The sequence below is a fragment of the Heteronotia binoei genome, chromosome 13 (assembly GCF_032191835.1).
Source record: "Heteronotia binoei isolate CCM8104 ecotype False Entrance Well chromosome 13, APGP_CSIRO_Hbin_v1, whole genome shotgun sequence".
Classification (NCBI taxonomy): domain Eukaryota; kingdom Metazoa; phylum Chordata; class Lepidosauria; order Squamata; family Gekkonidae; genus Heteronotia; species Heteronotia binoei.
The window spans coordinates 73,902,466-73,928,774 of NC_083235.1; the positions used below are offsets into that span (position 1 = coordinate 73,902,466).

Here is a 26,309-nt window from a genome sequence, read left to right on the forward strand (position 1 = left end):
AGCCAGGAGCAAGGCTGTGACAAGCATAAATAAACTCCAAGGGAGTTCTGGCCATCACATTTAAAGGGACGGCACACCTTTTCAATTTCTTCCTTCCATAGGAAATAATGAAGAATAAGGGCACCTACTTTCATAGAACTGGACCCCTGGTCCAATCTTTTTGAAACTTGGGGGAGTATTTTGGGGAGAGGCACTAGATGCTATAATGAAAATTTGGTGTCTCTACCCCAAAAAACAGCCCCCCCAGAGCCCAGATACCTGCAGATCAATTCTCCATGATTTTCTATGGGAATAAATCTCCCTAGGGAATAATAGAGTTTCCAGCAAATATTTCCCTCCCCTCCCCCCGCTTTCTGATGACCCTGAAGCGGGGGGGGGTCTCCAAACCAGGGGATCCCCTGCCCCCACCTGGGGATTGGCAACCCTAGAATATAAGAACAGCCCTGCTGGATCAGGCCAGTGGTCCATCGAGTTCAGCATCCTATCTCACACTGTGGTCAACCAATTCCTCCCGAGGGCCAACAACAGGGCACAGAGGCTGAGGCCTTCCCTTGCTGTTGCCTTCTAGCTCTGGGTTCAAAGACTTAGTGCCTCTGAATGGGGAGGTTCCTCTCAGTCACCATGGCTGGGAGCCACTGGTCATCTTCTCCTCCATGGATTTTTATAATCCCCTTTTAAAGCTGTTTGTTCCTGTGACCGTCACTGCGTCCACGAGCGGCAAATTCCACATTTTTATCACTCTGTGTAAAGTAGTATTTCCTTCTGTCCGCCTTGAACCTACTGCCCATCAGTTTCATCAGATCCCCTCCAGTTCTTGTGTTTTGGGAAAGGGAGAAAGAATTATTTCTGCCAGGTCTCTCCACCCCGTGCACAACTCTTTGTTTTCTGTCATTTCACCGGTTTTCAATCCATAAGAGAGCCCATCTCCTTATCCCTTTGGTGAGGTACCTTGTCAACTTTTTGAAAGTCCATATATATAATGGCTACCAGGTCACCGCCGTCAACATGTTCACTTTTTCAAAGAACTGCAAAAGGCTGGTGAGGCAGGACTTCCCTTTGCAGAAACCATACTGGTTTCTCCTCAGCAGGCTTTGTCCCTCTAGGTGCCCAAGTCTCTGATTACAGTTTGTACTAATTTGTCTGGGATAGACCCGGGGCCAGCACTAGACAGTCGGTGAAGTAGGCCGGCACCTGGAGCAGCATCTGGCCACAGAGGCAGAAAGTGGGAAGGAAGAGGAAGAAGGGTGGGCAAAGGCAGCAGTAGCAGCAGGGAGACAAACTGTCGGCAGGAAGCTGTGCTTGGGGGAGGTGGATGGGCTGCTGCTGCTCCTGCAGAACGGTGGGGGAACAGGGCAGTTCCTGTGGAGAGACCTTCACGGTCTCTGGGAACGTGTGCGTGGCCGTGGCGGCGTGTCAATCCTTGGCTGGGAACCAGTGAGCATGCCACGAAAGAGGGTTGACCACAGCGCCTCTCTTAGAGCACCTCTCAGTACCAGAGCCTGAGTGGGGATAACTGACTGGAAGTCTCTGAGCAAGATGCTTCAGCTGCGGAGGCTTCAGACAAGCACTGGATTTGTTCTTTTCTTATTATTTCTCCTTTTCTTTTTGCTGCCATCCTGAAGAGAACATAAGAACATAACAGAAGCCATGTTGGATCAGGCCAGTGGCCCATCCAGTCCAACACTCTGTGTCACACAGTGGCCAATATATGTGTGTGTGTATATACACACAAACACACATACATATATATACACACATACATAAAGAAAAGTGGATGGATTCCAAGCATGGGAAATGCAGGGTGGAAAGTGAATGGGAGGAACAGACTGGCAGCTTGGGAGTGGGAAGCTGGGGCAGGTGGGCATGGAGTCTGGGCATGTTGATAATTTTTCTAAGCAATGTTTGGATGCGTTTTATGGGGGTGGGAATGATCCATATGTTTCTGCCAGCCTCCTGTTGGAGAATGTATCAGTTTGTGTTAAATTGCCACAAAACCATCTGGAAAGCCTTTGCTTTTCCCCCCATGAGGGGCTGTGTGACTGGAGTTGGATCATTCGAAGTTATTTGTGATTTGTGTGCTAAAGCTGTTTTCTGTTTGAGAAAGAAAATCAAAGATTGATGTTGTTGTATTACTTATCCTCACAATTTTTTAAAAAAAAATTTAAAACAACAAATTTAAAATGTAAAAAGTTTCAAGTTTTCTTTTTTTTCATTTTCCATACATTTCTTCTGTTTTTTTTTTTTTAATTGGTTGGGGAGGGCAGTAGGTAGCCTCACCTAGGGTGCCAAAAAGCCTGGCACCAGCCCTGGATAGACGTTAAACTGACTGGCCTGTAATTTCCTGGTTTCCCTTTGGATCCCTTTTTAAAAGATTGGTGCCACATTTGTTACTTTCCAGTCTTCTGGTACAGTGGTGGGATTTAGTGATAGGTTACATATATGGGTTAGTAGATCAACGGTCAACACATCTGAGATCCTTAAGAACTTTTATGTGTATACCATCAGGATATGGAGACTTATTGCTTTTTAAATTCCCCAGTAGATCTGGAATTTTATCTCTAGTCACCTCAGTTTGGCTCAAACTCCCCTCCTGAAAATAGAGGCTGTGGTGTGGGTATGTGCCACACAGTTTCCACAGTGCACATAAAAGCAAAATAATCATTGAGCTTCTCTGCCATCTCCCCATCTTCCTTTAGGAATCCTTTTATTCCTTTTGTCATCCAAAGGCCCCAGTGTTTCTTTGGCTGGTTTCCTGCTCCAGATATATTTTTAAAAAAATGTTTATTGTTTGCTGTAATATACTGAGTGACGAGACGGGTTGAAGGCAACATGCTTTATTCAGTGGTACATTACAAGAGAGAGAACACGCGGGCCGGGTCCCGCTTATATACATTTCCCGGAACTGCCCCCCAGTCTGACCAGTCCAATCCTGGCCAGTTAAACTTCCTGCCACAGATCTTGATGGGCGTCTGGCGAGCTACATCCGGGGACCCGTGGGTTTCCCCTTGTCGTCCCTGTAGCGATCGCCATGCGGTACATTAGCTTACGTTTCAAGACATAACATTTGTCTTGATGCTTTTATTAATTATATTTATTAATTTGATTTCTCTCCTGCCTTTTCCACAAAGTAGGTTCAGGGCGGGTTACAAAATAGAGGTTTCTAATAACATACCAACTTTAAATATCTAAAAACAGCATTCATAAAAACCATGAAACAGTAACAAGATGGCATTCTAAAAGTATCATATCCTAGTTTTGTTCAGTTTTTAAAATATAGGATTTGATCAATGGGTTCCCAAGCTGTCTAGGTCCCTACTAATACCAGTCCAGTAGTCAGTTTGGCAGGCCGTTTGAGCATGAGGGGCCAGGGGAATAAATCAGTCATCTGTTGCCTCATCTAAAAGCCTGGTGGAATAACTCCATTTTATAGGCCCTGCTGAACTATAAAAGATCTTGCAGGGTGCTGATCTCCATTGGAAACGTATTCCAATGCCCTGGCCCTGGTTGAGGCTAGACTAATGTTTTTTGGGCTGGGGATTTCCAGCAGATGTTGATTGACAAATGCAAGGCATTTTGGGGTACATAAGAGGAGAGGCTGTCCCACAGGTATGTTTTTGGTCCTGGCCGCTCAGGGCCTTACAGCTTAAAAACAGCACCCTGGAACAGATCCAGCATTCTATCAGCAGCCAGCGCAATCTGCACAGCAGTAGCTGAATGTATGCCTGTAGAGACATCACATACACGTTTTCATACACAGGGACATTGTGATCAACAGTATGGTTGCCAGGGTGCCTGGAGTTTTGACTCGCACACATCTGCTCTAAGAAGTGGACTTTGCCCACGGTTTCTAAGGCTTATGTGGATACTATAAGCCTCAGCTTTGCAGCAGCATTCTACATCTCTGGATGGGAGTTAGCCAGAACTACAGACGAGCTTCCATCCGCTCCTTGCGTGCACAATCTCGGCCATTGCAGTGAACATATGAACATGAACATATGAACATATGAAGCTGCCTTATACGGAATCAGACCCTCGGTCCATCAAAGTCAGTATTGTCTACTCAGACTGGCAGCGGCTCTCCAGGGTCTCAAGCTGAGGTTTTTCACACCTATTTGCCTGGACCATTTTAGTTGCCGATGCCGGGGATTGAACCTGGGACCTTCTGCTTACCAAGCAGATGCTCTACCACTGAGCCACCGTCCCTCCGCAGTGGAAGAAGCCACGCCACCATTTGGCTTACAGATATTGGTGGAGAAGGCATTGGCAGAATCCTGGCTGTCTGAACACATGTGAGTCGACATGCGCGTCTTCAGACAACCAGACGTGGGAGAACACTATCCAGAAATCTTGCTGGTTAGGATGCTGTGTGAATGTGTGAGTGATTGTGACTTGTGTGAACAGCTCTAGAGAGCATTTCTATATTGGGGGGGGGGGGGCTGCTTCCGCTCTATCATTCAGCGCTGATTCTCCAGCCGCACCCAGAGGGCCAGATACCGCCTGTACAGGGGCTGAGCCTGACTGGAAAGCAAGGGGAGAATCACATGAAGTCCGGCCGCTTCCCGAGGCCTCCTGATCGCATCTATCTGGGGTAGGAATGTGAAGATAGGTCAGGACTGTTTAAGAATGGATAGAGACCCCCCCCCCTTCTCTTTTTCCTTAAGTACTGCATACCTTAATTGTTTTCCTTAATTAGTGTCCTTGGTAAATTTAGCAATAATTTCTGGAAGTGGAATCCTGTATACATAGATTCTAGGTCCTTTTGAGCCAAAGTTGCCCACCTGTCAATTCCCCAACCACTCTTGAGGGCATTTTGGCTTACAATAAGCATCACCACCTCTCCCCGCCCTATAGTCTGGGACTATAGTCTTGGTGGAGGACTGAGAAATTTGGGGGTGGGGGGTGGGAAGCTATTTCAAGGCAACAGTTTTGCCATCCCTCACCCAGGTCTCCGTCGTGAAAGCCAGGTCCATATTTTGTTCTGCAATGTGATTGCACAAAGCAATGTAATCACACTATTCCCATGATTTCATAGTTGGCCGGCTAGCTGCATCCTACATTTTCCTAGCCCGCCACACTTCCCCCTGGCTCCCCTGGCCCCCTGGCTTCAGTCGTGCTTCATGTTTAAATGCCAGTTTAGTAGTAGTAGTAGCAGCAGCAGCATGTTATAAATCTTTTAAAATATTTGCCATTTCTGAAAATAAGTATTCATCCCTTGTATTCATAAATGAACACAAAGGATAAGGAATTAATAACTCATTAATTGCTTTACCAGTTTACTAATCCCGCTTACAAGCAAGCTCTTTGGACCCTATAATAATCTGTGGCCCTTTTTTGGTTGGCATACTAATAGTTATTCAGAATAACAAGCTTTGCTCACGTTCTTTACATACCAAGAACTCCTGTGAATAATTTATAAATAATCTATAAAGTATAATATGAAACCAGACTTGATTTCTCTGTAGTGACACATCTTTCCACTGCTAGTGAAACTTTCCCTGTTTAACAGCCTACGTTTTTATTAATAGCACGACGCAGAGAATTCTGGGGATGGGGTGGGATTTCTCTTTAAACTGCTATCAGGCTAACTTCCTCTGTAGGGTTCAATTTAATCTGATAGGGGGGAAATGCATCTGTGCACTTTATGAAATAAAAAAGAATAGAAGAAGATATTGGATTTATATCCTGCCCTATACTCTGAATCTCAGTCTCAGAGTGGTCACAATCTCCTTTACCTCCCCCCCACTTCCCCACAACAGACACCCTGTAATGTTAAGTGGAGCTGAGAGAGCTCTTACAGCAAGCTGCCCTTTCAAGGACAACTCCTACGAGAACTGTGGCTGACCCAAGGCCATCCCAGCAGGTGCAAGTGAAGGAATGGGGAATCAAGCCCTGTTCACCCAGATAAGAATCCACACACTTACCCACTACACCAAGCTTTGCTTGCCTTGAATGTTTTAAGATGTTTTTGGCCTTGAGTTTGGAACAGCTAAAGCCCAGCTTATCACAGACCATTTTTTCACTCCACACCTGTTTGCATCAAAAAGAATTCCAAACTACATGGACATAAATGTCACTACTTTGTCCCAAATAAGTCTAATTACATTTTTGCAACAAAACAGACTATAGGTGCTATAGATCTCCTGTTGCAGCAACTCACTGGTGACACTTCCATAGTACTGACTTTCATTTGCCTCCTTATTCATACATAAAGCAGGAGTTGGGGAATCTATGTTTTGTTTTCCAAAAAAACCCCAGAGTGCGTAGGTGAAGTCAAGAGCTGCTGCAAACTCGGCACAAATGAGATCACCATCCAAATTTAACCTGATCAAATTGCTGCTTTATGCATGAATTGATCTCTTCCCTGGGTTGCCTTGAGGTTTTTGGTTGGGTCAACTTGAAAACTAGTGAGCAGCTTTGTGCTGATTCGGTTTGAAAACTGCATTGAGCAGTTCCCCACAAAAAATCAAGGCGCAAATAAAATGGCTGTGGAGGCAGCCAATCACAGCAGTTCTTCATTAGGACACAGAACAAGACTCGCACAGTTGTCTGCATATTTCTTCCCCCCCCAAAAAAAGCCCCTCTTCTAAGTTCCATGAGGCAGCCTGAGAATGTGCACGTGCAAATCAATCCAAACACTTCAGTTGCCATTACTGAATACCATATCGCATAGCTAAAGGGACACAGAGAGACACCGCACAATTAAGTTGGTAACTGTGGAGCATTACTGTTTTGGCGGAGTAATGGCCAGGTTGCGAGTCTGTGGGAAAGCAATATATAATCATATATGGATTTGTAGTTGGTGTTGTTATTGCAAAATAGAACATGTTCCAACATAGGTGAACAGACTGTCAAACAAACTGGACTGTGGCAATCTCAGATTGTAGTGATAGTTACAGGAGGGCAGCCATGTTAGCCTGCAGTAGAAGAACTAGATATGAGTGCAGGAGCACCTTAGAGATCGACAAAACTCTTGATGAAAAAGGATGAGTTGTATAAATAATATTCAGCCCACATAAGACACAAGATGCACTTATATTGTTAGATGTGACCGTCTCCTCCTATACTACCCAGGCCACCAATTAAGATCAGCCTTTCAGGCCCTGTTCTCTGTGTCTCTGCCTTCAGAGACGAGGCAGGTGGTGACTCCAGACAGACTATTTTCTGTGGAGGCAATTTGCCTTTGGAATGTCCATCTCCTTGGGGCTTTCATTTAAATGCCAGGCTAAAACACATCTTTTTACCCAGGCTCTTAGTCAGGGGGTTTAATTTACCAGCTTTTAAATTGTAGCCTTCTGCTTTATGCTGCTTATGTTCAGTGGCTTGTGTTTAATGGTTTGGGTTGGTCATGCTGCAGATTTTCACTGTAAGCTGCCTCAGGCAGGCCTTTCAATAGGTGACACAGAAATATTCTAAACAAATAACACATAAATCTTATTAAAACCTAAAAAAATCTCTCAAGTCAGCGTACAAAATGAGAGACTGAGCTGACCTTTCTGATGGAAGAACTGGATGGATATAAAGGTAATGGTGGAGAAACGGCTTCTCTCCTAGGTGGTTGGCGATAGGCAGGTCTTCCTTGTGCAGCATGCCAGTTTTTTTTCTCTCTTGTCAGAGGAAGAAGTCTGCTTGCTGGCACATCAGCTCACCTACACACAGCTGGATTTAGACAAAGGAATAGTCAATCATCCCCCTCCCCCTTCTGCAAGCAGGGAACATAGAAGCTTGGAGGACTTTTTGCTAGACAGGTTACAGGAAGGTGCTTCCTGGAGACAACAGGAAAAAAAGCCTTGACCTGGACTGACTGGGGTCAAGGAGGAGAAGAGACAGGTTTGTTAAAATCTTGCAAGTGGAAGGTGGTCTCTCTTTTCCTTGGGATGCTGAGCTGAACAGGCCTCTTGGCTGAGGTTGGGAGCAAGACTCCATTTTGGACCAGGTGGCTGACCTAGAGAGCTGGACCAACCCTCAAGGTAATGGAGGATCTTTCGAGAACTAGGACACTTAAGATAAAGAGCCTGTCCTAATTTTAACATCTAGTTAGGGCATATTTGAGAGAGAGGGACAGAGGATTTCCGTTTTGGCAATTTCTTTTGTTCTTCCATGTTTCAACATGGTGTGGTGCTAAAAGTATGCTTGTAAACATTTTCTTTTTAAATAAATATTTTAACTTTTGATTCTGGAAGTGGTTCTTTACCACATAAGACTAGGGTTGCCAGGTCCCCTCGTCATGCTGGCATGGGGCTTTGGGGAGCATTCTGGGACATCATGCAAAGTGCTGATGTCACCAAGAAGTGACATCATCAAGTCAGTGATATCAGGGGGCAATGCTCTGGTTTGGGGGCAAAACTCTATGGTAAAACCAACCTCAAACCATAGAATTCTGCCCTCCAACCAGAGTGTCACTGCGCAGTGCCCTGATGTGATGACTTAACTTCTGGGTGACATTATTGCGTCGGGAACATCACGCTGCATCATCACTGGGGCGGGGTTTCTCCCATCAGCCAGCCAGCCGGCAGCAAGCAGAAGCCCAGGAAACTGGGGGAAACTCCACTGGGAACTGGCAGCCCTAACATAGACCCCTCGCTGTTTTGGACACTCTGTTTTAAAAGGGAGGCAGGAGGAGGGAAGGCAAGCAGTTGGAAACTGGCTATTCCCCAGCGGCACACAAGGCATCGATCTGTTCCCATAGTATGGCTAGGCACTGGGCTAGCAGGAGACACTGAGGGTTAGGGCTGCTGTGTCCAATTCAAGAAATATTTGGGGACCTTGGGGGTGGAGCCAGGAGACTTTGGGTGTGGAGCCAGGAGACATTAGGGGTGGAGCCAAGATCAAGGCTGTGACAAGCATCATTGAACTCCAAAGGGAGCGCTGGCCATCACATTTAAAGGGGCGGCACACCTTTTCAATGCCTTCCTTCCATAGGAAATAATGGATAGGGGCACCTTCTTTTGGGGCTCATAGAATTGGACCCCCTGGTCCAATCTTTTTGAAACTTGGGGGGTGTTTTGGGGAGAGGCACTAGATGCTATACTGAAAATTTGGTGCCTCTACCCCAAAAAACAGCCCCCCAGAGCCCCAGATACCCACGGATCAATTCTCCATGATTTTCTATGGGAATAAACCTCCATAGGGAATAGCAGAGTTCCCAGCAGACATTTCCCTCCCCTCCCCCCGCTTTCTGATGACCCTGAAGCGGGGGGAGGGTCTCCAAACCGGGGGATCCCCTGCCCCCACCTGGGGATTGGCAACCATACTGAGGGGCCTGATCCCTTCGGTGGGAAACCCCTATAGTGACCAGGTGGTGGTGCTTGGCTACCCTAGAGAGAAAGAAAAGCCCCTTTAGGGGAGTTGGGAACCCCCAGGAAGGCAAGACAGAACAGGGCCTGCAGGCCAGAGTGGGCAGATTCTGTCACAGTAATAAAGGAAAAAATAACAACCAAGCTTTATTATTTGGAACCAGGATAACTCATGTCCAGCAATCATAATACAGCAACTCACATTTACAGAATGTGACAGACTAAAAGCAGAAATACCCACAATGCATCTCAGAGTGAAAAGTTTTGTAATAGGTACGTATTTACTCATGCATAGATAATTCTGATTACACGGACTGCCACTCATAAGTGTATCCAGCAGTTTTGAAACCAATGTTCCCTATCACAATACAGAATGAATACAGTTCCCTTTTTCTCCCTCTATCAAAATCAGTATCTTCTAATTTTGGGCAACGTTTTCAGCTGCAGCCAAAAGAAGGGACCAAGAGAAGCTTCCTTACACTTAACAGTAGCCCTTAACCCTTAGGCTTTCAGCTGCTGTTGAAATATAATCTGGTTATGAACATCAATAAACATAGATCCCCTTTCCAAAATTATTGTATCACAAGAGTTGATACTAGGTGGGTTTAATGAACAGAATACAGCGTAATCCTAAACAAAGTTACACCATTCTAAGTCAGCTAACTTCAGTGGACTTAGAAGGGAATAACTCAGTTTAACATGGCACTGGTAACTTGGTACCATTTGATTCCATCTTGCTGTATTTGTGAGTGAGATTTTCTCTAGTTGGTATTATAGGGAAGTACCACCAACTAGATGGATTCTCAGGAATCTTCTATAGGTGTACTTCAGCACGTGGCACTGATTTGCATTGGAGCAACACAAACAGAGCAGAATGCTATTGGACTTGGGAACGATGGACTGCAGGATCCAAAGCTCTGCAGCCCTGGACCAATCACAAACCCCCTGCTGGTTTGAATGACCCAATAAGGTGCTTGCACGGGAACCCAGAGATGTATATAAGTTTGGCCCCACGGCCTAGTTTCCAGTCTTGATTATGTGCTGTAACAGATAAAGAGCCTGTTATCACTCATACCATGACTCATCGATGCATAGAACCCACTATACAATATGCAGCTTATTTTCTTTATCGGACATGTTCCAAATGCACATGCATGCCACACCTTTGGGAAACCAAACTGTATCACTGTGGACTGCCATTTCTTTCTGACAATGACAATCCTGTCATCCGTCTTTTGATTCTTCACTAGCACCACCCCAGGAGAGAGAAGCAAAATACAATGGAAAAGCATGCCATGCACAACAGCACTACAGGGACACCAATTTACAGTAAATATCTGCAGTCAACTGGCAGACAATGAATAATGACTTGGTAGAGTTCTGATGAAGGGTATTTGTATGCTTCCTCATGGAAAAGCTCTTTTGCTCGTAGCAAATTATTGTATCATGGAAAATACTGTGCTAAACTTTTCTTCTGTATGTGCTAGTTTGCTACAGGGAATTTTTCGCATGGGGGAGCATTTGAAAAAAGCAACTGCTTCTCTGTAGTCTGAAAGCAGTAAAGCCCAGCTCCTCTGCTGTCTCCCTTCACCATCTCATTCTTTGTACCTGTAAATGGCCATGGTGGTTGCCTTTAGGAATTAAATATAATTACAAAATATGAATGGAAAGGGTTGGCTGGAAATGGTATGGCTTTCTACCTGTTGTCAGTGATTGGTCAGCGACATCACTGCCAAATTGGCACCTTCTCTTTACAAACATCTACCCTGCAGCTTCTGAGTCACGTTGCTTCCTTGCTGGCTTCTGCTGCCGACATTGCAGAAGCCGTGAGCTCTCACTAACCTGAGATGACAGCTAAAGCCCCAAAGTGGCCCTGTGCAGTGCTTCCACTGAGGGACGTCGGTACAAGCTTGCTTGCATGTGAACTGTCAGAATAGATCTGCATCTTCTGCAAGCAAATTGGTGCAACTCAAAGAGTAACAAATCCACAAAAATCAAAAGGTCTATTTTCAGTGTACCGATATGCATTCAAATCTAAGCAACAGACAGTGCAATCCTAAACAGAGTTACCCCTTTATTTATTTAAAACGTTTTATGCTGCCTTTCCAACTGATCAGAGTCCACAAGACAGTGAACATTAAACCATTTAAAGGTTTAAACCATTAAAATACAATTAACATTTAAAAATAATTTGGGTAAAAACACACAAACGATACTAGGAGGGCCGATAACTGTTAGTCACGGTATAACACATGAAATGCAAAAAAGTCTTCACCTGCTGGCAAAAGACATGATAGAGGGAGACAGACAAATGTCCCTACGCAGAGAGTTCTAAAATTTGGGTGCCATTACCAAGAAGGCTCTTTCTCAGATGACCACTCATCTAACTTCAGGGCATGTGACAGTGACCAGAGTGTATGGGTAAGTTCATATAGGAGGAGGCAGTTCTTAAGGTATGTTGGTCCCAGGCCATACAGGGCTGTAAAGTTTAATACCAGCACCTTGAATCGAACCCAGAAGCAAACTGGAAGCCTGTGTAAATGGAACAAGATTGGAGTCATATCACCCCTACAACCCACTCCAGCAAACACTGGCTGCCGCATTCTGTACCAACTGTAGCTTCTGGACAGTCTTCAAGGGCAGCCCCATCTACAGTGCATTGCAGCAATCTCATCTAAATGCTACTAGGACATGCACCACAGTGGCAAGATTTTTTCTGCCCAGGAAAGGCTGCAGTTGACTCACCAGCCAAAGCTACTGGAAGGCATTCCTAGCCACCGCTGCCACCTGTTTATCCAACAAGAGGCCCAAGTCCAGGAATACCATCACACTACAAACCTGCTACTTTAGAGGGAAGTGCAACTCCATCCAGAACAAGGAATAAGCCATTTCCCAGGTCAGACCTTCCCCACACCAGTTGCACCTCCATTTAGTCAGGATTAAGTTCCAGTTTGTTAGCCCTCGCCCATTCCAAAACTGCCTCCAGGCAGCTGTTCATGGTTCCACACTCTCTCTGGCATCTGCTGGAAGTGCAAGATAGAGCTGAGTGTCATAGAATCATAGAGTTGAGTGTCACAGAAGCATTGTGCAGGAAATTCACAACTCTCCCCCCACCCCCACCCCCCTCAGTAATCCCTGTTCCATGCCCAGAAGATGCCAAAGAAAACCTCCAGGATCCCTGGCCAAACCGGCCTGGAGAAAAAGTGTCAATCAGCTTTTCTCTGGGTATGTAAGAAAGTGCCACAAAAACTATGATATAACCCTTCCTGCCTTCCCTCTCATGATCTGCCTTAGTTCACAGAATCAGTGTTGCTGTCAGATGGCTATTTAACCTTGGTTTAAAAACTTCCAATGGAGAGCCCACCACTTCTGGAGGAAGCCTGTTCCACTGAGGAACTGCTCTAACTGGCTGGAAGTTCTTCCTAAAGTTTAGCCAAAAACACTTTTCACCTAATTTCAACCTGTTGGTTCTGTCCAATATAGAAAACTTTGCACCATCCTCTATATGACAGCCTTTCAAGTACTTGAACATGGTGATCAAATCATCTCTCAATCATCTCCTCCCCAGGCTAAACATAACCAGCTACTTCAACCTTTTCTCATAGGACTTGGTCTCCAGACCCTTCGCCCTCCTCTGCACAGGTTCCTGCTTGTCTATAATTTCCTTAAATTGTGGTGCCTAAAACTGAACGTAATACTCTAGGTGAGGTCTAACCAGAGCAGAGTAAAGTGATACCACCGCTTAGTGTGATTCCGGACACTATACTTTGGTTGATACAGCCTAAAATTGCATTTGACTTTTTAGCTATTGCATCACACTGCTGACATGTTTAGTATATGGTCCGACTAATACCTCTAGAGCCAACGGTAGCTCTCCAGATGTTTTTTGCCTACAACTCCCATCAGCCCCAGCCATTGGCCATGCTGGCTGGGGCTGATGGGAGTTGTAGGCAAAAAAACATCTGGAGAGCTACTGTTGGCCACCCCTGCAACCTATAATGAGGCATTGGATTTTTCCTACCTAAATGCAGAATTTACATTTATCCTGGTTACAATTCATTTTATTTATTTTAGTCCAGTTTTCCAGCCTGTCAAGATCATCCTACACCCTGACACTGTCTTCTACTGTATTTGCTACCCCTCCCAATTTAGTATCATCTGTAACTTTAATAAGCATTTCCTTTATTCCTTCATCAAAATCATTAATAAAGATGTTGAACAATTTGAGCTCGAGGTTGACTCAGCCTTCCATCCTTCCAAGGTTGGTAAAATGAGTACCCAGCTTGCTGGGGGGAAAGTGTAGAGGACTGCGGAAGGCAATGGCAAACCACCCCGAAAAAAGTCTGCTGTGAAAACGTCGTGAAAGCAACATCACCCCAGAGTCGAAAACGACTAGTGCTTGCACAGAGGACTACCTTTACCTTTTTTGAACAAAACAGGTCCCCAGGACTGATCCCTGAGGCACTCCACTTGTCACTCCTCTCCAAGATGTTGAGGAACCATTAACATATGTATGTTGTTCACTACAGTCCATGGGCTTAGGCTCCAAATCCCCAGTCAGGCTTAAGAGCTCACTGGCTGATTTGGCACTGCTTTCTCAGGCTATTTCACCTCGTAGGGTTGGTGTGGGGATAAAACTGAGGAGAGGTGGTGGGGTGAGTCATGTTGTATATGCTGCCCTGAGCTCTCCAGAGGAAAAGTGGGATCTCAGTGTGACAAACTGAAGCATCTCCGCATCTGTTTGCTGTGCTGCGCTATCAACTGACTTTATGGCGGAGTCAAGCTCCATAAAATTGAGGAGAGAAGGAGTAAAAATAGTTTTTACACCAGACTTCTTGGCTCGGAAGAAACAATCTGAAGGTTGTTGCAGAGGGTATCCATGTTGGTATGTAGTAAAACAGTTGAATTTGAGTTCAGAAACACCTCAGAAACCAACAAGAGTCTCAAGGTGTAAATTTAGAGTCAAAGCTCCCTTCATCAAACTTTGAGTTAATTCACGAGTTCAGAACAATGGGCCCCCCAGGGCTGAATAGCACTAATATACGGTACAAAGGTCTAATTTAAATAAGTCCAATTTAAATAACAAGCAAGGATGGAAATGGTGCAGTGCCATACAGGCAGTCCAAGCCAAAAGTCCAACTATTTTGAACTTTACCAGTTGGACTTTCGGCTTGCGCTATCCATATGGCATTGCACTGTTTCTGTGCTTGGTTGTTATTTAAATTGGACTTTTGTGCTGTGTTGTGTATATGAACTAAGGTTGTGTATTATTAATGGTGTTCCTGCCTGGCTCCTTGGAGACTTTAGGGGACTAAGGAACAATGGGCACTAGGATCCAAATACTGCTGCCCTGCTCCAATCATGGGCCTCCTGCTGGTTTGGATGATCCAATGGCGTCCTTGCGCGGGAACCCCGAAGTGTATATAGTTGGCCCCGTAGGCCCAGTTCTTCGGTCTTAGAGTTCAGCCACTGCCATGCTGTGCTTAATAAAAGAGCGTTGATCACTGCAACCTTGTCTCTCCATGCCTTGAACCCACTATATTAGATGCTGTATATTAGCGTTATATTGTGAGTGCATTAAGTGTTGTTAACCTCCAGGTAATGGCTGGAGATCTACCGCTAACTGATCTCCAGGCAACAGAGATCACTTTAACTGGAGAAAATGGCCACTCTCCCCTCCCCAAAGACTGCCCTCCTCAGTCTTCAGCCCCCAAATCTCCAGGTGTTTCCCAACCCAGTGCTGGCAACCCGAACTCAGATCTGCATTTCTACTCTACTCTGTCTGACGAAGGGAGCTTTGACTTTCAAAAGCTTACACCCTGATGCTCTTGTTGGTCTTTAAGGTGCGACTGGATGCAACCAATCTGAAGTTTGTGGGAAGAAGAAGAAGAAGAAGAAGAAGAAGAAGAAGAAGAAGAAGAAGAAGAAGATGATGATGATATTGGATTTATATCCCGCCCTCCACTCCAAAGAGTCTCAGAGCGGCTCACAATCTCCTTTACCTTCCTCCCCAACAACAGACACCCTGTGAGGTGGGTGGGGCTGGTGAGGGCTCTCACAGCAGCTGCCCTTTCAAGGACAACCCCTGCCAGAGCTATGGCTGACCCAAGGCCATTCCAGCAGCTGCAAGTGAGGAGTGGGGAATCAAACCCGGTTCTCCCAGATAAGAGTCCGCACACTTAACCACTACACCAAACTGGCTCTCACATTTAAATCACATTTAAGTCACATTAAATCACATTTAAGTGCTTCTCTAGGGGTGTTAATGTTATATGTGTTTGCTGTTGATGCTGGAGAAAATGTGATGGAAAATGCAATTATATATGCTAGCCAGTACAGTTTTTGCAACTATGTCAAAGAAATCAGCAGCATGTTGCCTCTCTTCCGAAAACATTCTGTGCCGTTGCTTCTGAAGAACTGGGGTTTGCAAGTCTATACGTTCTTAGCTGGCTCCTAATTAATCTTCAGTGTTATGCACAAAGTGTTTTCCAGCCACATGATTCTCGGGTATCTAAATGTGGCTACATTTCACTAGGCCTTTCATAAATAAGAAATCCAAGTTGAAATTCAGATCACATTAGAGTAATTCCAGAGACAGATAATTTCCATCTGAAGCAGAAGGTGAACTCAAGTGAACTGGTGAGGAAGATTTAAGGGAAGGAAACAGAATTGTGCAGCTGGGATCAGCTGAAAGACAGTTTAGCCCAACCTTACAACAGGACTTGCAGTTAGAAGCTCAATTTTGTTCAGTATATTAGCCTTTTAGGAGGTGCCTCTGCAGCACCCCAGATTTGGGGATTTGATACAAGAGTGAAGTAAAAGGGAAATCAGTGAATAAGTCCTGAATCCACAGAATTAGTTGATCGCTACTGCTAGAGGAACGGTGGCAGTAGTTCAGGCAGCTAAGAGAGGCTAACATTTTAGGATCAGTTTGATCTACAAACAGAACATTCTGTTTCAAAGCTTAGACGGGAACTAGAAGAGCACGTTTCCCTCGAACCTCATGGTGAAATGGATGTTGTTTGGATTAGACAGGCACTTATCAGACACATGACTGAACAGTTTGCCCAAACAAGAAATATTGATGAAACTTAAAGGAGAACTTTACATCCATTGTTCATTGCCTAATGACTTTACTACACTGATATAGCACAGAGGTTTCTCTCCCTCCAGAGTTTTTTTGCACATGGATTCAGCCAACTCCTACTCCACTTTGCCCTTGAGGCCAACAGGCTGTTCTTCGCAGGCAGAAGGAACATGACGGGGTGCAGTGAAACTGACCCAGGACCCTTCCTTCCCCTGCCCCACATTTTCACCAGATCCCAGTTGTACGGCATGAAGGAGAAAGAGATGTGACGAAGCTTCCAAGTCCTGCCAAATGGTCCTTATTTTCAGGGCCCAGGAAGTTGTTGCTGGGGTGGGATGTGGGAAGAAGAAGAAATGGACTTTCCATAACCAAAGCACTGAAGGCTGCTAGGGCTTACAGGCAGAAACTCCAGCTGCTGTCCCTCCTCCTACACACATCTTTGCGTTATACATTCACAAGGAGGCAAATTTTGCTCCACCGTTTCTATATGTATAGGACAGCATTCTCCCCGTATCTTTTTCTGTTCCCCCCCCCCCACACCCTCCTCCCAAGTTCGCTGCACAAATGACCAGAAGTCAGGGCTTAGTGACACAGCTCCAAACTCACATGCTCACCATCCTCATGAGTGAGCTGAGAATGCAGCTTAGCTCACTGTGTGGATGTCGTTTTCCAAATACTACCACAAATATCGAGAAGTAAGTGTGTCTGGAGAAAATGGTTGAAATCTGCTTAAACCGGTAAACTCATAACCTTTTTTAAAAACGGGAATTTTCCAAGCAGGAACATAGGAAAAAATGACGGGGACATTTCCTCTTTCCTGAACTCCTGCTGATTATTTTGTGCAGTATTTGTCATACACATGTTGGGAAGTTCTCACTGTCCTGAAGGCTCTAAGAAGAAGAGCCACAGCAATTGAAAGGATTGTACAAACAAATTTATAAAGAACTACAATTTCAAGAGCAGCTACTTAGAGAGATGATAGTGACAGTCTTATTTCCTGCAAGTAGGCTCCATTGAATAAAATGGGACTCACTTCTGAACAGACCTAATTAGCATTATTCGCTAAGACTGTTTCTAGTTCGATACCCCATTTAAGCTAGACCATTTGAAAGTCAGGCAAGTTATGGCCGATTTACATGAGATAGCTGTCCATATGAAGGCTGTTTTTAAGTCACTCCTCATGGCTCTCTATGAGACAAACTGATTATGTGCTGCAGCACACTTTGTGGATCAGGTCATTTTACATATGCCACCTCAAATGTCAAGAAGGGAAGTTGTGCCGTGGACTAATTTGGAATGGTGTGCCACAGTATGCAGTCCCTAGTGGAGTTATTTAAACTAGTAGTTGTAGCAGCTGTGATATATAACTGAATCAGTGTAAGCCAAATTCAAAATTTCTTTGGGAGAGCACATCTCCAGATCAGCTTCCCTCTCCCGCAGAAAAAGAACTGATTTGCCTGCTACTACTATTCTGAAGCATAGCTGATGTATACCAATTTTCTATTAAAAAGATGAGAGGATAAGCGACATCAGCTCTGGAAGCCCCATTGTAGGGCTTGTTCAGGGCCAGCTCAATTATATGCAAAAGTACAAGAGCTGATAGGAGCAGGGGTCGCTTTGTAGAAAAATAGGTGGTGGAGCTCATTAGCATAACTCATTAGCATATGCCACCCCCCACACCAGCCAAAAGCAACCCAATGCAAGAAAGGAGAGCCCTGGGTGAGCGAGGCTTGCTTGGGCTGGCTAGAGATCCAGCCAGCCCTAGTGGGTCTCACTCACTTGGGGCTCTCCTTGGCCGCCCCCTCCCACAGTCAAAAGGCCCGCAAGCCACTCGCCACTCAAAAATCACATAAGAAATGGAGAAAGGGTGGAGCATGGGAGCGTATGATAGGCATCACACACAGAATCTTAGATTCCATGTTGATGGGAGCGCCTTCCCTCACACATGAAACCTTAACCACCTTCTTAGCAGAGGCAACTGCCATCGTGAATGCCGGACTGCTGGTTCCTGTATCCATGGATCCCGAGAATCCAACCATCTTAACCCCAGCCACCCTGCTGACTCAAAAAACCAGAAACTGGTCAGCACCTCAAGGGGACTTCACCAACAAAGACCTTCACAGAAGCCAGTGGAGGTGAGTTCAACTCCTAGCAAACACCTTTATAGTGGAAGCAGGAGTATCTGCCAATGCTCCAAGCCCGACGCAAGTGGCAGAAGGCCGAGCCCAACCTCAAGGAAGGATACGTCATATTGCTGAAGGACAGGGATGCTCCAAGAAACTCATGGCTCATGGGACTGGTTGAGCAGATCCTGCCCAGCACAGATGGACTGGTTTGCGAAATCAGGGTCCAAGTTGCCGCACGAAAAGGCGCAAGAGATCGACCTGGGTCAACAAAGACTTTCACCAGGCCAATCACTGATGTGGTGCTGCTCTGCTCCAAAGAAGATTGTGAAGAATGGAACTCAAGTTTTGCATGCCTTAAAAGTTTACCTAGATAACTAGTAGTATAGCATGTTACGTATGCATGACCAAGTATAGAATTCCAGCTAGTATTGCATGTGAATAGTGGAATCCATAGTATTCCAGACGAGGAGTGTTCTGCCTGCATGAGAAGGCAGGGAATTAATTCAGTAAGAAGAAGCAAATGCTGTACCTTTAAATGCATAGAATTATTGGTTTTGTAGTTCTTTAGGTGCTGTAGGTCAGGTGGGATCATATAGTCCCCCCAACTGGCTAATTGTGGAAGGTTTATGGTCCTTTTCCTGTCTGTTTTACAATCCTTTGTTAGTTACTAGTTCAACATGGGAAACCAGGGGGACGTGTCTGTCTTTTCACCTCGCATTTATAACTTGTAAGAGCCATTTCAGCATGCATGTCCCACCTGATGGCAGGGTGCAGTGAGTACTCCGTAATGCCTTGGGATGTCAATAAAGTTTGTAAAAGTTCTGCAAGTGTGAGTGCGTGAGTTGATCACATCCGGACACAACTGTTATTACGGAGCTAGCTGCTGAGCTCTGGAATAATGACGTTCTGGGGTGGGTTTTTTTGCAAACTCAGTGGCTTTGTAGCCAGAAAACCATACAGGTTTTGACCAAAAACCTAAACAAGAAGAGTCCCCGAATAGCTCCAGGATCCCCCCACTGGCAGCAAGGTAGGACCTGGCAACTCTAACTCAAACATTCCGGAGGCAGGCGTGGGGAATCAGAGATGAAATTACACAGTTATTAAAGTTAGTGGGAAATTTGGGGATACAGCAAAGAAGAGAAGTTATGACTTGGAAGAGGCTTCCCAGATTTCAAACAGGACACAGGGCAAAGCTCAGAACTGCTGGGGGTGATCTGTAGTTCATACTATTAATAGTAAGAATAATTCAAAACAAAGTTGGAAACATCATGAGGGTAACCCCATCTGCCCTTCTTTCTTAGAGGAGGAACACTTATAACACCCTTGATGCCCATTCAGCCTCTCCTTAAAAGATGGCGACAAGTAACATCTTGTAACTTTCCTGGGCAATGTATATTGTGGTTTCACTCGGAAGCTGATGTACATAACTAATTTGAACCAGTTTCAAATTAGCAGCATCTTGGCCTATGATGCGGACCTCATTCGTGATAGGCATTTTGCTCTTGGCTCTTGATTTTTACTTTTCTGTCTTTGTTGCACTCATTTTCACTTGCAGAATTCCTTAATCACATTGCTTTGGCAATTAACTCAGCCAACAATGCCACTTTCAGCTCTTAAGAGAAGTTATGTTGCTTTCCTTGATTTCCCCCCTCCATGCTTGTCTCTTACTTCTACAACATATAAGAACCTCTCTGCTTTCGGCATTTTCATAGCATCAGCAATCTACAGAATGCCAGCAAATGCTCACTTCTTTACCAGCTATAGAGGCTAACTTAATTTTTGTACAGTTTATAAATGTTCAAGTGTAATTTCTGTTACTGATCTCCCATGATGCTGCACAACTGTCATCAACTCACAGAAAAAAGAGAAAGCTAACAGGAAACAAAGAGCCCCTTGGCGCAGAGTGGTAAAGCTACAGTACTGCAGTCCTAAGTTCTGCTCACCACCTGAGTTCGATCCCGGCAGAAGCTGGGTTCAGGTAGCCAGTTCGAGGTTGACTCACCTTCCATCCTTCCAAGGTCGGTAAAATGAGTACCCAGCTTGCTGAGGGGAAAGTGTAGATGACTGGGGAAGGCAATGGCAAACCACTCCGTAAAAGGTCTGCCGGGAAAACGTTGTGAAAGCAATGTCACCCCAGAGTCAGAAACAACTGGTGCTTGCACAGGGGACTACCTTTACCTTTTTAAACAGGAAACAACTGTATTAAGGCTGGATGTGTTGTCACTGGAAATGTTGGATTCAGCCCACTTAGTTTGGTTCTGATCATCAAGTGGATTTGTGGTTGCTTACTCACCTGGCACCTTCCCCAGACTGGGCTCAGAAAGGCTCAGCTGGAAGACTGGAGAGAAATTTAGACGACACAACAGTGCCTAGCTTGTGGCACTAATTAGAAAGCAAAAGAGCAACTTGAAACTGGAAGCTTTAAGCATCGCTTCCACTTTGCTCTCTGCATGCTGCTAAGATTTGAGCACTGGGGCCAAATTGCTGCTGTGTTTGTTCAGTTTTTAATGACCAGTACCAGAAAAACACCTTATTCTGCCAAAGATGGGGCTTAGTGAAGACTCACCCCCTATTTCCTGTAAAGCTCAAGAGATTTCTAAAGCTCTTGTTCTTCTACTGCTTGTGCTTTTATTGTTTTTGGTTTTTATGCTCGGGGTTCTGCTTTGAAGAAAAGCAGCAATATGCCCTTCAACATTCGACAAAGGAAAGGACAGACAAGCTTGGTAAAGCGGCTATCACTTAGTCTATGCGAAAGCCATCTCACCCATGACAGTGATAAAACCTGCAAGGCTGGCCACAGCATTTGGTTGCATGAGGTCAAGAACTGTGGCCCCTCCCTGAGGCTCCAGACACCCCACCCCTATGGCTAGGGTTGCCAATGATCTGGAGAGGAACAAAGTCTTACTGAAAATGTCAACTCACTGAAAATGTCAAGACAGTGTGCGTTTGCAATAAAAAAGGCCAACGCCATGCTGGGAATTATTAGGAAGGGAATTGAAAACAAATCAGCCAGTATCATAATGCCCCTGTATAAATCGATGGTGCGGCCTCATTTGGAGTACTGTGTGCAGTTCTGGTCGCCGCACCTCAAAAAGGATATTATAGCATTGGAGAAAGTCCAGAGAAGGGCAACTAGAATGATTAAAGGGCTGGAACACTTTCCCTATGAAGAAAGGTTGAAACGCTTAGGGCTCTTTAGCTTGGAGAAACGTCGATTGCGGGGTGACATGATAGAGGTTTACAAGATAATGCATGGGATGGAGAAAGTAGAGAAAGAAATACTTTTCTCCCTTTCTCACAATACAAGAACTCGTGGGCATTCCATGAAATTGCTGAGCAGAAAGGTTAAAACGGATAAAAGGAAGTACTTCTTCACCCAAAGGGTGATTAACATGTGGAATTCACTGCCACAGGAGGTGGTGGCGCCCACAAGCATGGCCACCTTCAAGAGGGGTTTAGATAAAAATATGTAGCACAGGTCCATCAGTGGCTATTAGCCACAGTGTGTGTGTATATATAAAATTTTTTGCCACTGTGTGACACAGAGTGTTGGACTGGATGGGCCGTTGGCCTGATCCAACATGGCTTCTCTTATGTTCTTATGTTCACTTTAACAGAGGCTTGATGGGATGTTACCTTCATGCCACGTAAAGCTTCAGCAGCCCATTTCCACACATAAAGCCTCTATGAAAGGGGCGGGACACATTTTCTAGGCCTGTTGCCAACTCTGCTAAGGACCTGTCTGGTAAGGGTGAAGTGCACTTGCAGCAGGAAAGCTAAGGAAGCCTTCCACCCCAGGTGGTAATAGGAAGTTTACTCGACATAACTATTCTACAATGGCCAGACTCCATGTAAGAAAGCCAAGCTGAATTAGGTAGTATGTTGCAGTTCTCTGTTTTGGCGTGCTGTACCACACACAGTGAATTGCTTGTTACTCCTTTCCTTACACCCACCTACGAAGTGTTTATGTATTGTCTCTCCTTATGGAATTCTCCATTTAAATATTAATCAGTTTCTTACTAAGCTATTAAAGACGTCTAGCTCAGGGGTATGATGTCATTCCTGCTTCATCAGCTTTAATTTGCTACAGGAGATAGGAGCTTGTCACCAAGGTAGAACTTAGGCGTTTTAGAACTAAGAGGGACTAGCAGGTTTCTCTCTTCCTTCTTTTCTGCCTGTTTAAAGACACATGGGCTGCCTGGGAGTGCTTCGAAGCACGAAGAACATTTGGACCCAGGCAGTGGAAGCATCCTGAAAACCTGGAAATGGTCCAGGAGAATAATTTTTTTAAGGTTTTTAATTTTTTATTACATTTAACAACAAGAAAAGAAAAAAATATACAAAACATAAACTTAGGGATGTAGACCGCGGGATGCATTATATACTTATATCATTAGAATACAAAATCCTTTGTTCTAACCTAACCCAAATCATACATTCTACAGTTAACCCCTTTTTACACTATATTCTTATTATCTTTCCCCCATAACCATTCATACAATAAGTTCCATTTCCCTTCTATCTATTTGTCTATTTGTTAATTTCTTTTCTTAATATCTCCATCAGAGTATCTACCTCAGCTCAGTCTAGAACCAACGAAAAAAACTTTCTTTCTTCTTCACTGTGATCCAAAAGAACATTTGGCATTTCAAGTCTGTTTCTGAATTGCATAGTATCAATTTGTCTCCCTGCGACAATGCAACCAGCAAGTTCGGAATACACTTTCTTCAGTTTTATCGGTGTAATATGCCAATGATATAACTTTAATGATTTGTCTCTCATCATCTGGCAGACCGATTCCTTCATTTTTCTCCTAATACACCTTATATAAACCTCTCTCAGCAAGAGGTGTTCCTTGAAATAAATAAGGCAAGCTCTATAGCCATTTTCTATATCTTTCTCCAATTCCTTTTTCTTCATACCAAGAACTGGTGTCAAGATCCCTACTATCACCTCCTTTATATCGTCATACCTATCCTCTGGAATATTCTGCATTCCTGAAATATGCACTACCTGCGCCGTTTCTATTCTCTCTAATCTGTCCCCTTCGTCTTTTTGAACTTTTTCAATCTCCTCAGACTTTTCATTCACTACTTCCATCTTTCCTTCCACATATTTTGCAGATTGTGTCAAGCCATGAATCTCTTCCTTTACTTCCGTCAACTGCTTTTGCAGGCCATCTAATTGCTTATTTACTCCATCTAATTGTTCTGTCAGATTTGCCTGCACCTGACTCAATGCATTCACAAAATACAATTGCATAGAATTCTGCAATTCCTCTATAACTTCCTGTGAGGACATTACCTCCATCAGTTTTAAAGTTCCCAATAATGGGACTAACCTATCTATTTTGTCTTACTTGTATGACCTACTCATTTTTCTATTGTCCAAGGTCTTACTGACACCCCAATTCCAATTCATATACTACTACTTCGCCTTACTTCACTCAAAATTCATACCTCACCTGCCTTTGACATTCTCACATGCCAGTTGGTTTTTATATCCTTAAATTACTATTCATTACCACCAAACACCCTTCACCCGAACATTCACATTCACTCATTACATATAGAAAATCAGCAGTAATAAAATTAACAATAGTTCATTCTTCAATCCATTAATTGTTTGTTAACTGTCTCTTTTGAATCCTTAATGTTTCCCAACCGCTTATCCTTCTGTCTTCCTCTTCTTCTTCTCCCTTTTCTTCCTCTTCTTACTCTCAGTCTCTGCTCCTCTCTTCTTCTCTCTTCTTCCCCTCTATATCTTTTCTTACGCACTTACTCCAATCTCTACTTCCTATTTCTTGTCTATCCTTAAATGGTTCACTGTCTCTTAACCTCCACCCTTACATTCCTGGAAACTCTATACTACATCAAATAACTTTTAACATGTATGTGCCGTGTCCCTTTTTAGCACAAGTTGAACATTTTAATTAATATAAGGTATATAAAAAGAAAGGTTACTTGGGAAAAAAAAGATTTAGAGTAGCATGCCTTTAAAATGTATATTTTAAATTCCATGTGATCTGATCTCCTAACAATAAAATTATGTTACCTATGGCCTCTAGAGTGAAACCTTCTGCACCTTTCAGTCACTACTCAGGTGCTATGGTGTCCTATATATTATAGGAAAACAGATATTGGCGGTCTATATGGAAAGCAAAGATGTCTTTAACTGCCTAGGGTTGGGCCCTCCCAGGTGAAGAGAGCCCTTCCCTTCCTGTTGCTCCTAATCGAGGGTATCGGCCGATATTATACTCCAGTTTTTTCTGCATTACATATTCATTTTCATTTATTCATTTAAGAAATCCCCAACGGATTACAAAATTCTAGCAAAGGACCAAATGCTGCAGAGAATGCCAGATTTGGTCATATGAATAAATCTTTTTTTGGCTTGGCTTCACTATTTCTGCAAACCATCCCAAAAAAGGGATGACTCTTTTAAAGGAAACAAAGTAGTCATTTTATACCGACGTGTTCCATCTTAGATATTCTTGACCTGTGTCTTAAGACTCACATCAGTTTCATGCCATGATGCAAACATACATGTCAGTTTTTCTCCCCCAAGCAGTGCTGATTTAACAAATTTTGGATGTGAAAGTGGCACCAATACATCATTGAGCATTCAGAAATCTACAGAAATGGTCCCTAAAACCAAACCCTTTATTGACAGGTTTCTAGTCTCTGTCATTTATTCTTACAAGTGATGCTTTCCCCAAAATGACTACAAGACTATCTTATGTATATCATCTTTTCTTTTTGTGCTGTTCTATACAGATTTTTTTTAAAAAACAAAAACAAAACAAAAAACTTTCAGGTGTGTCTTGACAAAGTGCTCACCTGGGATGGATATGTGGTTTTGGATACAGCTGCCTATTATCTGTTCTACCTTTGATATGGTATTCTAGGGATTGAGTAAGTAGAGTTCTGCTACTAATCAAAATAAAATTGACAGGTATTTGTTTCTGTAATCCAGGTACCATTCAACACAAGGATTAGGTGAAATTAAGCGAAGCAAGTCAATTTAACAGTGTTTTTTAAAAGTGAAACGATCAAGGTTTTCCTCCCTCCCTCCCACAACTAGATCTTCTACAAAACCAGATAGAGATAGAATGCACAAAAAAAAAAAACTAGTTGTCAACTTCAATTCAGGTTTCCTGTCTCTTTCTGTGAGCAGTTGTAAAAATGGCCTCGGGCTTTTTCAGGAAAAGGAGTAGGTAGGCAAAGCTTGATGTACAAGACAGCTATTCCTTTTGAGGTGATCTGTTACATAGAAGAAGACTGCAGATTTATACCCCGTCCTTCTCTCTGAATCAGAGACTCAAAGCGGTTTACAATCTCCTCGATCTTCTCCCCCGCAACAGACACCCTGTGAGGTGGGTGGGGCTGAGAGGGCTCTCACAGCAGCTGCCCTTTCAAGGACAACAACTGTGATAGCTATGACTAACCCAAGGCCATTCCAGCAGGTGCAAGTGGAGGAGTGGGGAATCAAACCCAGTTCTCCCAGATAAGAGTCTGCACACTTAACCACTACATGAAACTGGCTCTCTATACAGATTTTTAAGGACCAGAGAGTGAAAGAAAGTCATAGAGTTGGAAGGGACCTCTAAGGTCATCTAGTACAACACTCTGCACAATGCAGGAAATTCACCAATGCTCCCCCCGCCCCACACACACACATCCCCAGTGACCCCTCCTCCATGCCCAGAAGATGGCAGAAACCTCTGGGATCCCTTGCCAATCTGGCCTGGAGAAAAAATTTCTAAGTGACCCCAAAGTGGCAATCAGCAGATCATGATGTGAG

The 26,309-nt window shown here is 44.1% G+C and overlaps 1 protein-coding gene across 4 annotated transcripts in view; it reads right to left on the bottom strand.

Annotated features, from left to right (window-relative positions):
* Window positions 1–26,309, bottom strand: part of SEPTIN9 (septin 9) — a 382,955-nt gene that overhangs the window by 203,409 nt on the left and 153,237 nt on the right. The window lies entirely within an intron of this gene.